The sequence below is a fragment of the Tupaia chinensis genome, unplaced genomic scaffold, assembly GCF_000334495.1.
Source record: "Tupaia chinensis unplaced genomic scaffold, TupChi_1.0 Scaffold149178_1, whole genome shotgun sequence".
Classification (NCBI taxonomy): Eukaryota; Metazoa; Chordata; class Mammalia; order Scandentia; family Tupaiidae; genus Tupaia; species Tupaia belangeri.
This window is the reverse complement of record NW_006209026.1, coordinates 299,021-308,877: the sequence shown is the minus strand read 5'-3', so window position 1 is coordinate 308,877 and position 9,857 is coordinate 299,021. Positions and strand designations below refer to the sequence as shown.

Below are 9,857 nucleotides of genomic sequence, written 5' to 3'. Positions count from 1 at the left end.
AAGAGTATCTTGAAAAAAAGAAGTCTAGTAGTCACAACTTTAATCACATAAAAAGAATATCAGTAAGAGGGATAGACTTAAATTCCCAGCCACCTGATAAGATGAAATGAAAAGACTACAACATCACTTCTATGATAACCCTGCTAAAGATCTAATCATACAAACCTAAACATTAAATCTAATCAAAGACCTGATCGTAAAGAATAACAGATAAATGAAAATTCAAGAACATTCTACAAAATAAGTAGGCCTGCAATTTGCAAGTGTCAAAACCTTGAAGTGAAGACAAAGTTGTTTCAGACTGAAGGAGAATAAAGACATGACATCTAAAGGTAATACATAAGTCTGAACTAGATCTTTTTTTTTCTTCCTTTCTTCTTTTTTTTCTTTTTGGAGAGGTTTTTGCTATAGGGTGTGTGCGCTCACCAGACAGACAGAGACAGAGAGAAAGAAAGCGAGAAATCACCCCCCAGGGGTATGGCCACGCCGCAATCCCTTCTCCTCCATTTTCCTCTTGGGATCTTGGGCATGCTCACACACGCGCCTGGTGTGAGTTTAAGACTTCAGGTCCAGGACTTGAACCATGGTCGATTACATGGGAGTTCAGTGACATAACCATTATGCTAACTGCTGGTCCCTGAACTAGATCTTTTATCTCTAAAAGACATTATTAGAACAACTGGTAAGGCTCAGATATTAGTACTGTTAGTAATATACTCACAGTACCTTTCAGATTTTGATGGTTATAATGTCATTATGTAGGAGAATGTCCTTCTTTGTATGGAAAAGGAAAGTACAGGGGGTGGGGTGGGGGGGGGTAAGAGGGCATGAAATCAGCAACTTACAATCAAATGGTTCAGGTACAAAAAAATTGCATTTTTTTTAATTGCTAGAGGGCACATGCATTGAACCCAGACAGGGAGAAGGAGAAAATATCCCCCAGAGAGACGTGTCATGTTGTAATCCCGTTCTTCCATTTCCCCATCCCATAAGAATCTGGGACATGCATGTGCATGTATGTGGCATATTTTTCAAGATGCCAGGGCCCATATTCAAACCACATTTAGCTAAGTGCAATGCAGCTCCCTACTCAGTGCTCAACCACTGCGCTATGGGGCTGGCCCCAAGAGTTCCAACTTCTCTGTATGTATGTCATTGTCTCAAAAACTAAAATATGAAAAATAAAACCAAAAAAATATGCACTGTACTCATCTATTTTCTGGTCATGAATGACCCAGGTTAACTGAAAGTGTAGAAAGTGAAAACTAGGGGAAGGTAGGAATAGCATACTCTAGTGAAAAAGTTTTCTTACTGTTAAAAATTGGAATAAGTGTGCCCTGGTCAATCAGCCAGGTAATAAAACCATAGAAGAACACTGCAAGGTTAAGTAAGGTCTATCATTTAGTGCTCTGTACTGTTTGAGACCTGACATTCAGGCAATATGACCATGAAAATAGGAGAGTGTCTCTAAAGGGACAAGATACACCTGTACCAAGAAGTCAAGCCATCTATATACTTCAAAGGAGAAACCCACTAAACATCCCTTCCTTTCCTCTTCTAAGCAATTACCAGTGCCAGAAGAATAAGGAATCAGGCTGGATACAGTACAAGAAAGGCTATAACATAAAAACTTTGACCACCATGAAAAACCTAACATTTGAGGAAAACTCAAAAGCATGACAGACATATCAAGCATAAGATAAAATTTTCTGCAGTGTTCATAGAGGAAATAGAAAACAATGTTAAAATAATCATCAATATCTTAGAAATTCTGGAAACAGTCCAAAAGCACAGCAAAATATAAAAATCAACTCCTATGAAAAAGCAGAACTCTTAGAAATAGTATCCCAAAACCAAATAACAAAAAACTGGAAGAATTAAAAATCAAATAAGTTAAAAGATCAAACCTTAAGATTCTCCCCAGAATGTAATACCAAATAAAATAAGTAAAGTTCCATAAATCCCAACATTTACCTGAGTTTTCAAAGTATGGTCCATAGGCCCTGGAAGTGCACAATCCCTGGAAGCCCTGAAGACACTTTCTCAAGGAGTCCTTAAGGTCAAAATTATTTTCTTAACAATATGGAGATACCATTTTTTCCCCATTATATAGTATTGACATTTTACATTTGAGGATGTAGAATCAGTGAATAAAACTGCTAGTACCTTAGCAAGAGCATGGCCAGTACCTTCAAGATATAGTGATGCGACTACATATTTCCCAGTTTTTTTTTTTTTTTTTTAAGATTTTTGCATTAGGATGCATGCACTCACAGAGACAGAGACACAGACAGGGAAAGTGAGAAATCACCTCTCAGGAGGGATGGCCATGCTGCAATCGCTTCTCCTTCATTCTCCTCTCAGGATTTTGGGCACAAATGCACATGTTTGTACTTGGAGTGATTTTTCAAGCCATCTGATCTGGGACTCAAACCATGAGTTAGCCCATGTGGGATCCAGTGCCTTAACCAACACACTATCTGCTGCTCCCCAGACTTTGTTTTTCTTTTTCAGAGAGACTTTTGCTAGGCACAGGCACTCGCTGGAGAAAAAGAAAAACAGAAAGCAAGAAACCACCAGCCAGGAGTGATGGCTATGCCATAATCCCTTCTCCTCCATTCTTTTCCTGGGATTTTGGGCATGCAAACACATGTACCTGGTGTGAGTTTCAAGCCACAGGGTCTGGGACTCAAACCAAAGTTGACCACGTGAGAGTCCAGTACCCTAACCACCATGCCACCTGCTGGCCCCTCCAGGCATATATATTTGGGGGGGGGGGGTAGAGGGTTTTTTTTGTTTTGTTTTGTTTTGTTTTTGCTATAGGGCGTGTGCGCTCACCAGACAGAGAGAGAGAGAGACAGAAAATGAGAAATCACCCACCAGGGGGGATGGTCACACCACAAACCCTTCTCCTCCATTCTCCTCTCGGGATCTTGGGCATGCCCGCACACACACCCGGCATGAGTTTTAAGCCACCGGGTCCGGGATGTGAACCGCAGTCAACTACGTGGGAGTCCAGCGACATAGCCATTATGCTAACTGCTGGTCTCCCAGACATATTTTTATACATCACTTTCACTTGAGTATAGTAGTTCTACCTTACCTTACCCGGGGTTTCACTTTCTACACTTTCAGTTACCTGGGTCAATCATGGCCAGAAAACAGATGAGTACAGTACAAAATGATATTTTGAGAGAAACTACATTAACATAATTTATTATGCATATTTTTATGATTATTCTGTTTTATTGCTGCTGTTAATATCTTACTGTGTCTAACATACAAATTAATTTTTATCATAGCAACATTTGTATAGGAAAAAACACTGTAACATATACATGAAGTCCAATACTATCTGCAGTTTTAGGAATCCACTAAGGATCTTAAAACATATCCCCTTCAGGGCCAGCAGGTGGCGTGGAAGTTAAGGTGCTGGATCCCATATGGCCCACTGTGAGGTTCAAGTATCGCATCTGGCGGCCTGAAAATCATGCCAGGTTTGTGTGCATGTCACAGTAGGAGACTGGGAGTTGAGCTTTCATGGCATAGACCATCCTCCCTAGGGGGTGATTTCTCACTGCTCCCCCACCACCACCACCTCTGGTGAGCACACAAACCCTATAGCAAAACTTAACAAAAAAGAAAAAAGTCCTTCAGATAAGGGGATACACTACTTGTAACTTCAATGAAGTAGTAAACAGTATTTTGTTTGTTACTACATGGTGAAATATATTGTCATTTAGAAAACATATACAACTAAAAGAATCAATATTTTTCAAATGATCAATGCATGATGTTAGAAAATCATGGATGGATGGGTCCAGCAGATGGAGTAATGGCTACATTGCTGGACTCCCATGTAAGTCAACTGACTATGGTTCAAGTCCCAGACCCAGTGGCTTAAACTCATGCTGGGCGCATGTCCATGTGTGCCCAAGACCCCAAGAAAAGAATGGAGGAGAAGGGATTGCAGCGTGGCCATACCCCCAGGGGGATGATTTCTTGCATTCTGTCTGTTTTTCTGGCAAGTGTATGTGTCCTGTATGGTAGGGAAAAAAAAAAAAAAAATCATGGATGCGTAAAAAATTTATCCAGAGTCCAAGAAAGGTCAATGGATTTTTAGATAACAAGAAGAAATGAAAAGTTCATTGTTAGATTTCAGATTTGATATCGCAGCTAATCTTTTAAACTACTTGTCAGGGCCAGCAGGCAGGTGGTTAAGGCGTTGGATTTCCACATGTCCAAAGGCAGTTCAAGTCTCAGATACCAGTCAAGAGTTGTGGACCTTAGTTTGAGTTCAAGTCCCAGACACCATGGTGCATGGGGTCCAAAATCCCAATTGGAGAATGGAGGAGATAGGACTGTGGTATGGACATTGCCCCTGGGGGTTGATTTCTCACTTTCCCTCTCTGTCTCTCTCCAGTGAGAGCATATACCCTATGGCAAAAACCTAAAGCTACTACTTGTCAAATTTTCATATCAAAGAAGATTCACAATTATAAAAATGCTGTAAAAATGTTCCTCCCTTTCCAATCACGTATCTGCATAAAGCTAGATTTTCTTCATATACTTCGACCAAAACAATATATTGCAACAGATGGAATTAAGCAGTAGAAATCAGAAGTGAGCAGTTTTCTACTAAGTCAAACATACGAAACTTCAAAAAACATAAAACACTGCCATTCTTTTTGCTAAATATTTGTTTTGGGGAAGTTACATTCTTATTAAAACGACGCTAATATGAAATGACTTACTGTTGCTTTAAAATATTTTTTAAAAATTCATTTTAACTAACATGAGAAATGTAATAAACAAACCAAAGTTATTTGGGATTTTCAATGACTTGTAAGAGCATAAAGGGATTCTAAGACCAAAAAGTTTGAGAACAGCTGCCCCAGAGCTATTTGTATTTCTTGTAAATACACCATGATATAAGAGAGTGAATCCTCCTACAGACAAACGAAACGGATAAGGCACCCTGCCCAAAATAAGACAAGTCTATTACATTCTAAGTTATTCAATTTTCTATTTTTCTGTTCCCTCACAGTATTACTTAGCTTCATGATGCTGCCAACGTGCTTTTCTCACCTCTTCTAAGATACCATAATGCCAAGAAACCCATTAAATATAAAAGTAAATGGGCTCTGAAAAAGGATGTCCCTATGAATGAAGTTCTCAGGCTTTATTACAGCTGTTTTGATTACTTAGGTGTCACTTAACTTTTTACATTTTCAACTGGATTCCATATACCCAAAGTCATAGATGGATAAATAACTTCTAGATAAGTAGTTTCATTTTATTAATTTTTAATACTCTTCTACTGTTTGACATCCTACCAATTATAAAGTTTGGCAAGGCCTTCCTCTCATGGTGTGTGGAACAAAATTTGAAGTGACAAGAATAAAATGATAGAGTCCCACTGTGCTTAATTCATCAAAGCAAAGAATGACAACTGCAAAATTTTAGGGACATTATGACATAAAAGACATCTAACTTGAGAAATGTAAGAGAAAGGAACAAAATGGACAAGAAGGATACAAGGAAGTAGTGTGTATGTTTTCAGAGGCCAAAAGCTTAATAAAACAAGAAGGTAGAGGAGGCTATAGAGAGTCTTAATACATAGTAATACAAAACACTAATGTTATTTTAACAGTTAACCCTAAGATTACAAAAGAAAAAGAGAATCGAGAAAACAAAGTATAAATGAAAACAACATATTAATGAATATAAGTTCAACTGGCATGCACAATAAGTTGGAGCGCAAAAGAGATCGCAGAATAAAATGGCACTGATTAAATATTTCTATTGCATGTTTTGAGTAGTTTTCTGGGATGATAAATATGAATTAGTAAATCTGGAAAGGAGAAAAAGGCCAAATTTGATTAGCAACAGTTGAACATGGAGAAAGAAAAGTGAATGAATCTAACTATAAAGATAGGAAGCGAAAGGAATCAGAAGAAAAAGCTGAAAAGCTCGTTTTTTCTTACCTTTAGGAAACCTAGGGCAGAGGAGATAGCTAAAAGGTAAATTTAGAAACTGGAAGTAATATGTTCAAGAGTGAGTGATGATAAGCATCCACAAAGAAAAATAATGAGGAGGAAAAAAAAAAGAAAAGTGGAAAGCAGAAATGCTGAACTTGACTCCTTTCAAAATTCAAAAGCAAGGCCACAGGGCAGTAGTGCAGTGCTACCACAACACTGCAGTGCTGGAAGTCACATGAAAGTTCAGGGTTCTCAGTTCCCTGGCTGACCTGCACACACTGGACACACACACCTATGGGAAAGCTGGGAGAGGATCACCGTGTGAGACCCTTTCTCTCTCCAGAAATAAACTTTAAGCAACTGTAGAGTATAAGTCATGAATGCATTTTCTATGACAACAGCAAATACTGTGTATGCAGACACTAAATAATCTATTGTGAACAGCCAAGCACAGGTGCAATAGATGTCATTAGGAAAGAAAAGAGAAACATCTTCAGGGGTTTATAACATAGATGTTCCCAGAAATTAATGCATAAATAAAGCCTATTAACTGATAAATGAGCAAACAAAAGTCAAAATGAAAGGCAAGCAACAAAGCATATATATGCAAAAAAGAATCTGGGTAAGTAGCAATTACAAAAAAAAATTACTTTGCTATTCAACGTTATTAAAATTCTCTATAATCCCAAATACTTTGTAAGTACTGCCATAATCTACTTCAAAAACAAAAGCAGCTTAAATTCTAAATCATATTATCCATAAGCAATTATGTCAAATAAATGCCTAATATGCACCTAATTTTCTGAAATTTTAAAGTGTTTTTAGGAGTTATTGTTTACTAATAGCTGAATACCAACAATTTATAAAATAACCAAGTTTCAGAGATCTACAAAAAATATATGTAGAGTATTTCTACAGTATCACTTCATTATGAGAAACATCATGCAATAAAAATGTGGTTTCTATATTTGATTCTCTGTAAGCTTTTTAATACATGAAATCTTCAATCTTGATCAAGTGGCAAGGAGACATCATAACTTAATACCTGCTAGCTCAAGTTCTGAAAACTCATGACTACCTTAAATAAAGCCTTTAAATATGCATTTTTCAGTACAGTACTCTATATTTGCCAATTTAATCTAAGAAAATCCACACAATACCAAGAACATCCAAATTATGAAGCCATTTTAAAATACTTCAACTGATTGGGACCAGCAGTTAGTGTAGTGGCTATGTCGCTGGACTCCCATGCAGCCGACCAACCGACCAACCGTGGCTTGAGTCCCGGTGGCTTAAACTCACGCTGGTTTAAACTCACAGCGGGTGTGTGTGCGTTTGTGCCCAAGATCCCCAGAGAAGAAAGGAGAAGGGACTGCGGAGTGGCCATCCCCCCAGGGAGTGATTTCTCGCTTTCTGTCTCTCTGTCTCTCTTTGTCTGGCAAGTGTATGTGCCCTATAGCAAAAATCTCTCCAAAAAAATGTCAACTGATTATCTTTCTCTAAACCTCTTTTCTAACTTTTGTCACATTCTAAACAATGCTTCGGAAACAGAGTTTGATAGTAGTATACAGCCTAAAATAAACTACAAAGTAATTTATGCCTTGCTGAGGAAGGGAAAAAAAGGAACCAAGACACCAACAGAGGTGAATACCTCACTTTTAAAACATGATGCTTGTGTCTAGACATACTACTCTCCTCTCAAGGAAAAAAAATCAAGAACTGTATCTAAAAACGGGTTTATATATATATATAATTTACTAACACAGAGAAACATCTTCACAAAGTGATAATTCTCTGTAAAAGAGACTCTATTAAGGCTTTGTTGCTCTGAAGCCAAGTATAAGCCATATAAGGAAACTGAAGTTCAATGCCATTTATTTTGTTCTGCTCTTTCAAATGCCCAAGAATAACCTCTTTTGCTGCCTAATAATACATCCCAAAATCATAAAGCAGATCAGTTGTGCACTTTAAGTTCCTTGATAAAACTAGTTTGACAACAGGAATTACTTGTTGGTTTACAAATCTTACCAACAACTTAAATAATAATAATAATAATAAATAAATAATATATATTTTTAAATCTCCAGAGACTTAGCCTCTGGGGAAAAAAGAGAAATCAAACAATATATGGCAATAAAGAGCTAAAAGTTTTCCTTATTAAAATGTAATTAATAAAGATGAGGTAGCAAAGAACAAGTTGTGAAACAATTTGATCCTGATCTTTTAATATCTACCTTCTCCCTCTGAACTAAAGGTCAACTCTTTTCCTCAGATTTTTGGCAATTACTTGAGGGAAATTAAACATACCTTAAATGTATATTTAAGACATACCTATCAATATATAAAGAATTACCTATCACCCTTATTTACTTAATGTGTATTCAGAGATAGTGTTTTTCACTTGCTTTTACACAAAAGTACTTGGGGGGGGGGGAATAAAGTAAAAATCACACACACTAAACCGCCACTGGAAAAGCAGTTTGGATTTGCTGCAACCAAAACTAGTGGGATCTATAAAGAAACCCATTAGTTCCAAAGCGTTCAAAACTCACTGGTGGGATGTCTGCCAACCTTCACGAACTCCTGCTCCCACAGTAGGTAGGTACCTATCACTAATTAGGCAAAACCGACCGAAAACATTTGGGCCAAGACAACAATACAAAACCAAAACAAACCCCACAGGTTTCAATCATAATCAAGGCGATTCCCGTGAATAGCGTTTAAAGCATTTAGCTTCCCTTCCTACACAGCACGTTCTGAAATGCAAAGTAAAACAAGTCAAACTACTTAACAGGTGTGTGTTTGTGCTTTTAAGTTATACCCCTGCACTTATCCATAATCCTTATTCTCCTTTTTCTTCTCAATGGATCAGTTACAAGAAACGTCCAACAGATACTTGCTTTCATTAACCGAACTATAACCTTCTAAACGTACGAGAAAAACACTTTTCTGCGAATTAAGAAGTTACCCACCATGAAAAACAAGAATAGAAAAAGATTCTGTTTTTCAAATCCAACGAAATATATTCATATGGATTGGAAGAAGAAAAAAAATACTATACAGGATCAACGCAAAAGCCAAAAGAAACAGTATCAGAATAAACAAATGTGGCAGCCATCTCAATAACAGCAAATCTCCTCGTTGTAGCGACCTTTCTTCCAGAAACAAAGTTGCCAGATTCAGCGATCTCATATACATTGTATATGTTCCGGAAAACTCAAACTTCGGCACCTAGTGCTGAACAAAGGCAGTCTTTCTGCGGATTGCTGAAAACTTTCGTCCCACCGCATTCTTAAAACCTCCTCTTAAAAGACCAGTCCAGATGGTGGAAGGAAGAGAAGGCAAAAAGTTCTACCATTTAACAACTGAAACACTATCCACTTCGCTATAAGAATAGAAGAATTTAGGGCAACTTGGAAAAAAACTAAAGAACCATCTCTTTTCCGGCCCGTGAACTTTGTGACTTCTAGACACTTTTCGAGCAAATTACCTTTCGGTCGGACAGCGTCTCAGGGCAGCTTTCTCAAGGCTTCGCTTGACATGATTTCCTTCCCTTCATTAGTCACTTCGGATCCAGCCGAGTTTCTCTCCCCGGTGAGAGCGGATGTGGATGGCCTCCCGCGACTGGAGAGTAGGTGGCTCTGGTGGGGGCTGGGTTGCGGGCTGGCTTCCTGGTCTCGAGTTTTGCAGGAGTTTCCCAGCCCCAACTAGGATCTCCACCGAAAAAAAACTTTTCACTCGTGACACCGCCCGGAATTGCCGTGCGAAACTCACTTCCTGCCTTGGCGAGCTGCAGGATCCAGCTCCGTCCAGGGGAACCCGGAAAACCAGCTCCGCGCGCGCCCGGGAGGGGGAGGGGAGGGGGCGGCGTCCGCG

The 9,857-nt window shown here is 38.5% G+C and overlaps 1 protein-coding gene across 7 annotated transcripts in view; it reads right to left on the bottom strand.

Moving 5' to 3' along the window:
* ERBIN (erbb2 interacting protein) overlaps window positions 1-9,851 on the bottom strand; it is a 137,560-nt gene extending 127,709 nt beyond the window's left edge. For all 7 annotated transcript variants that reach the window (XM_014585176.2, XM_006170924.3, XM_014585175.2 and 4 more), the window contains exon 1: window positions 9,472-9,851. The gene's annotated coding sequence lies outside the window, so the exon portion shown is untranslated. The remainder of the gene's footprint in view (window positions 1-9,471) is intronic.
* Between the last annotated feature and the right edge of the window lie 6 nt (window positions 9,852-9,857).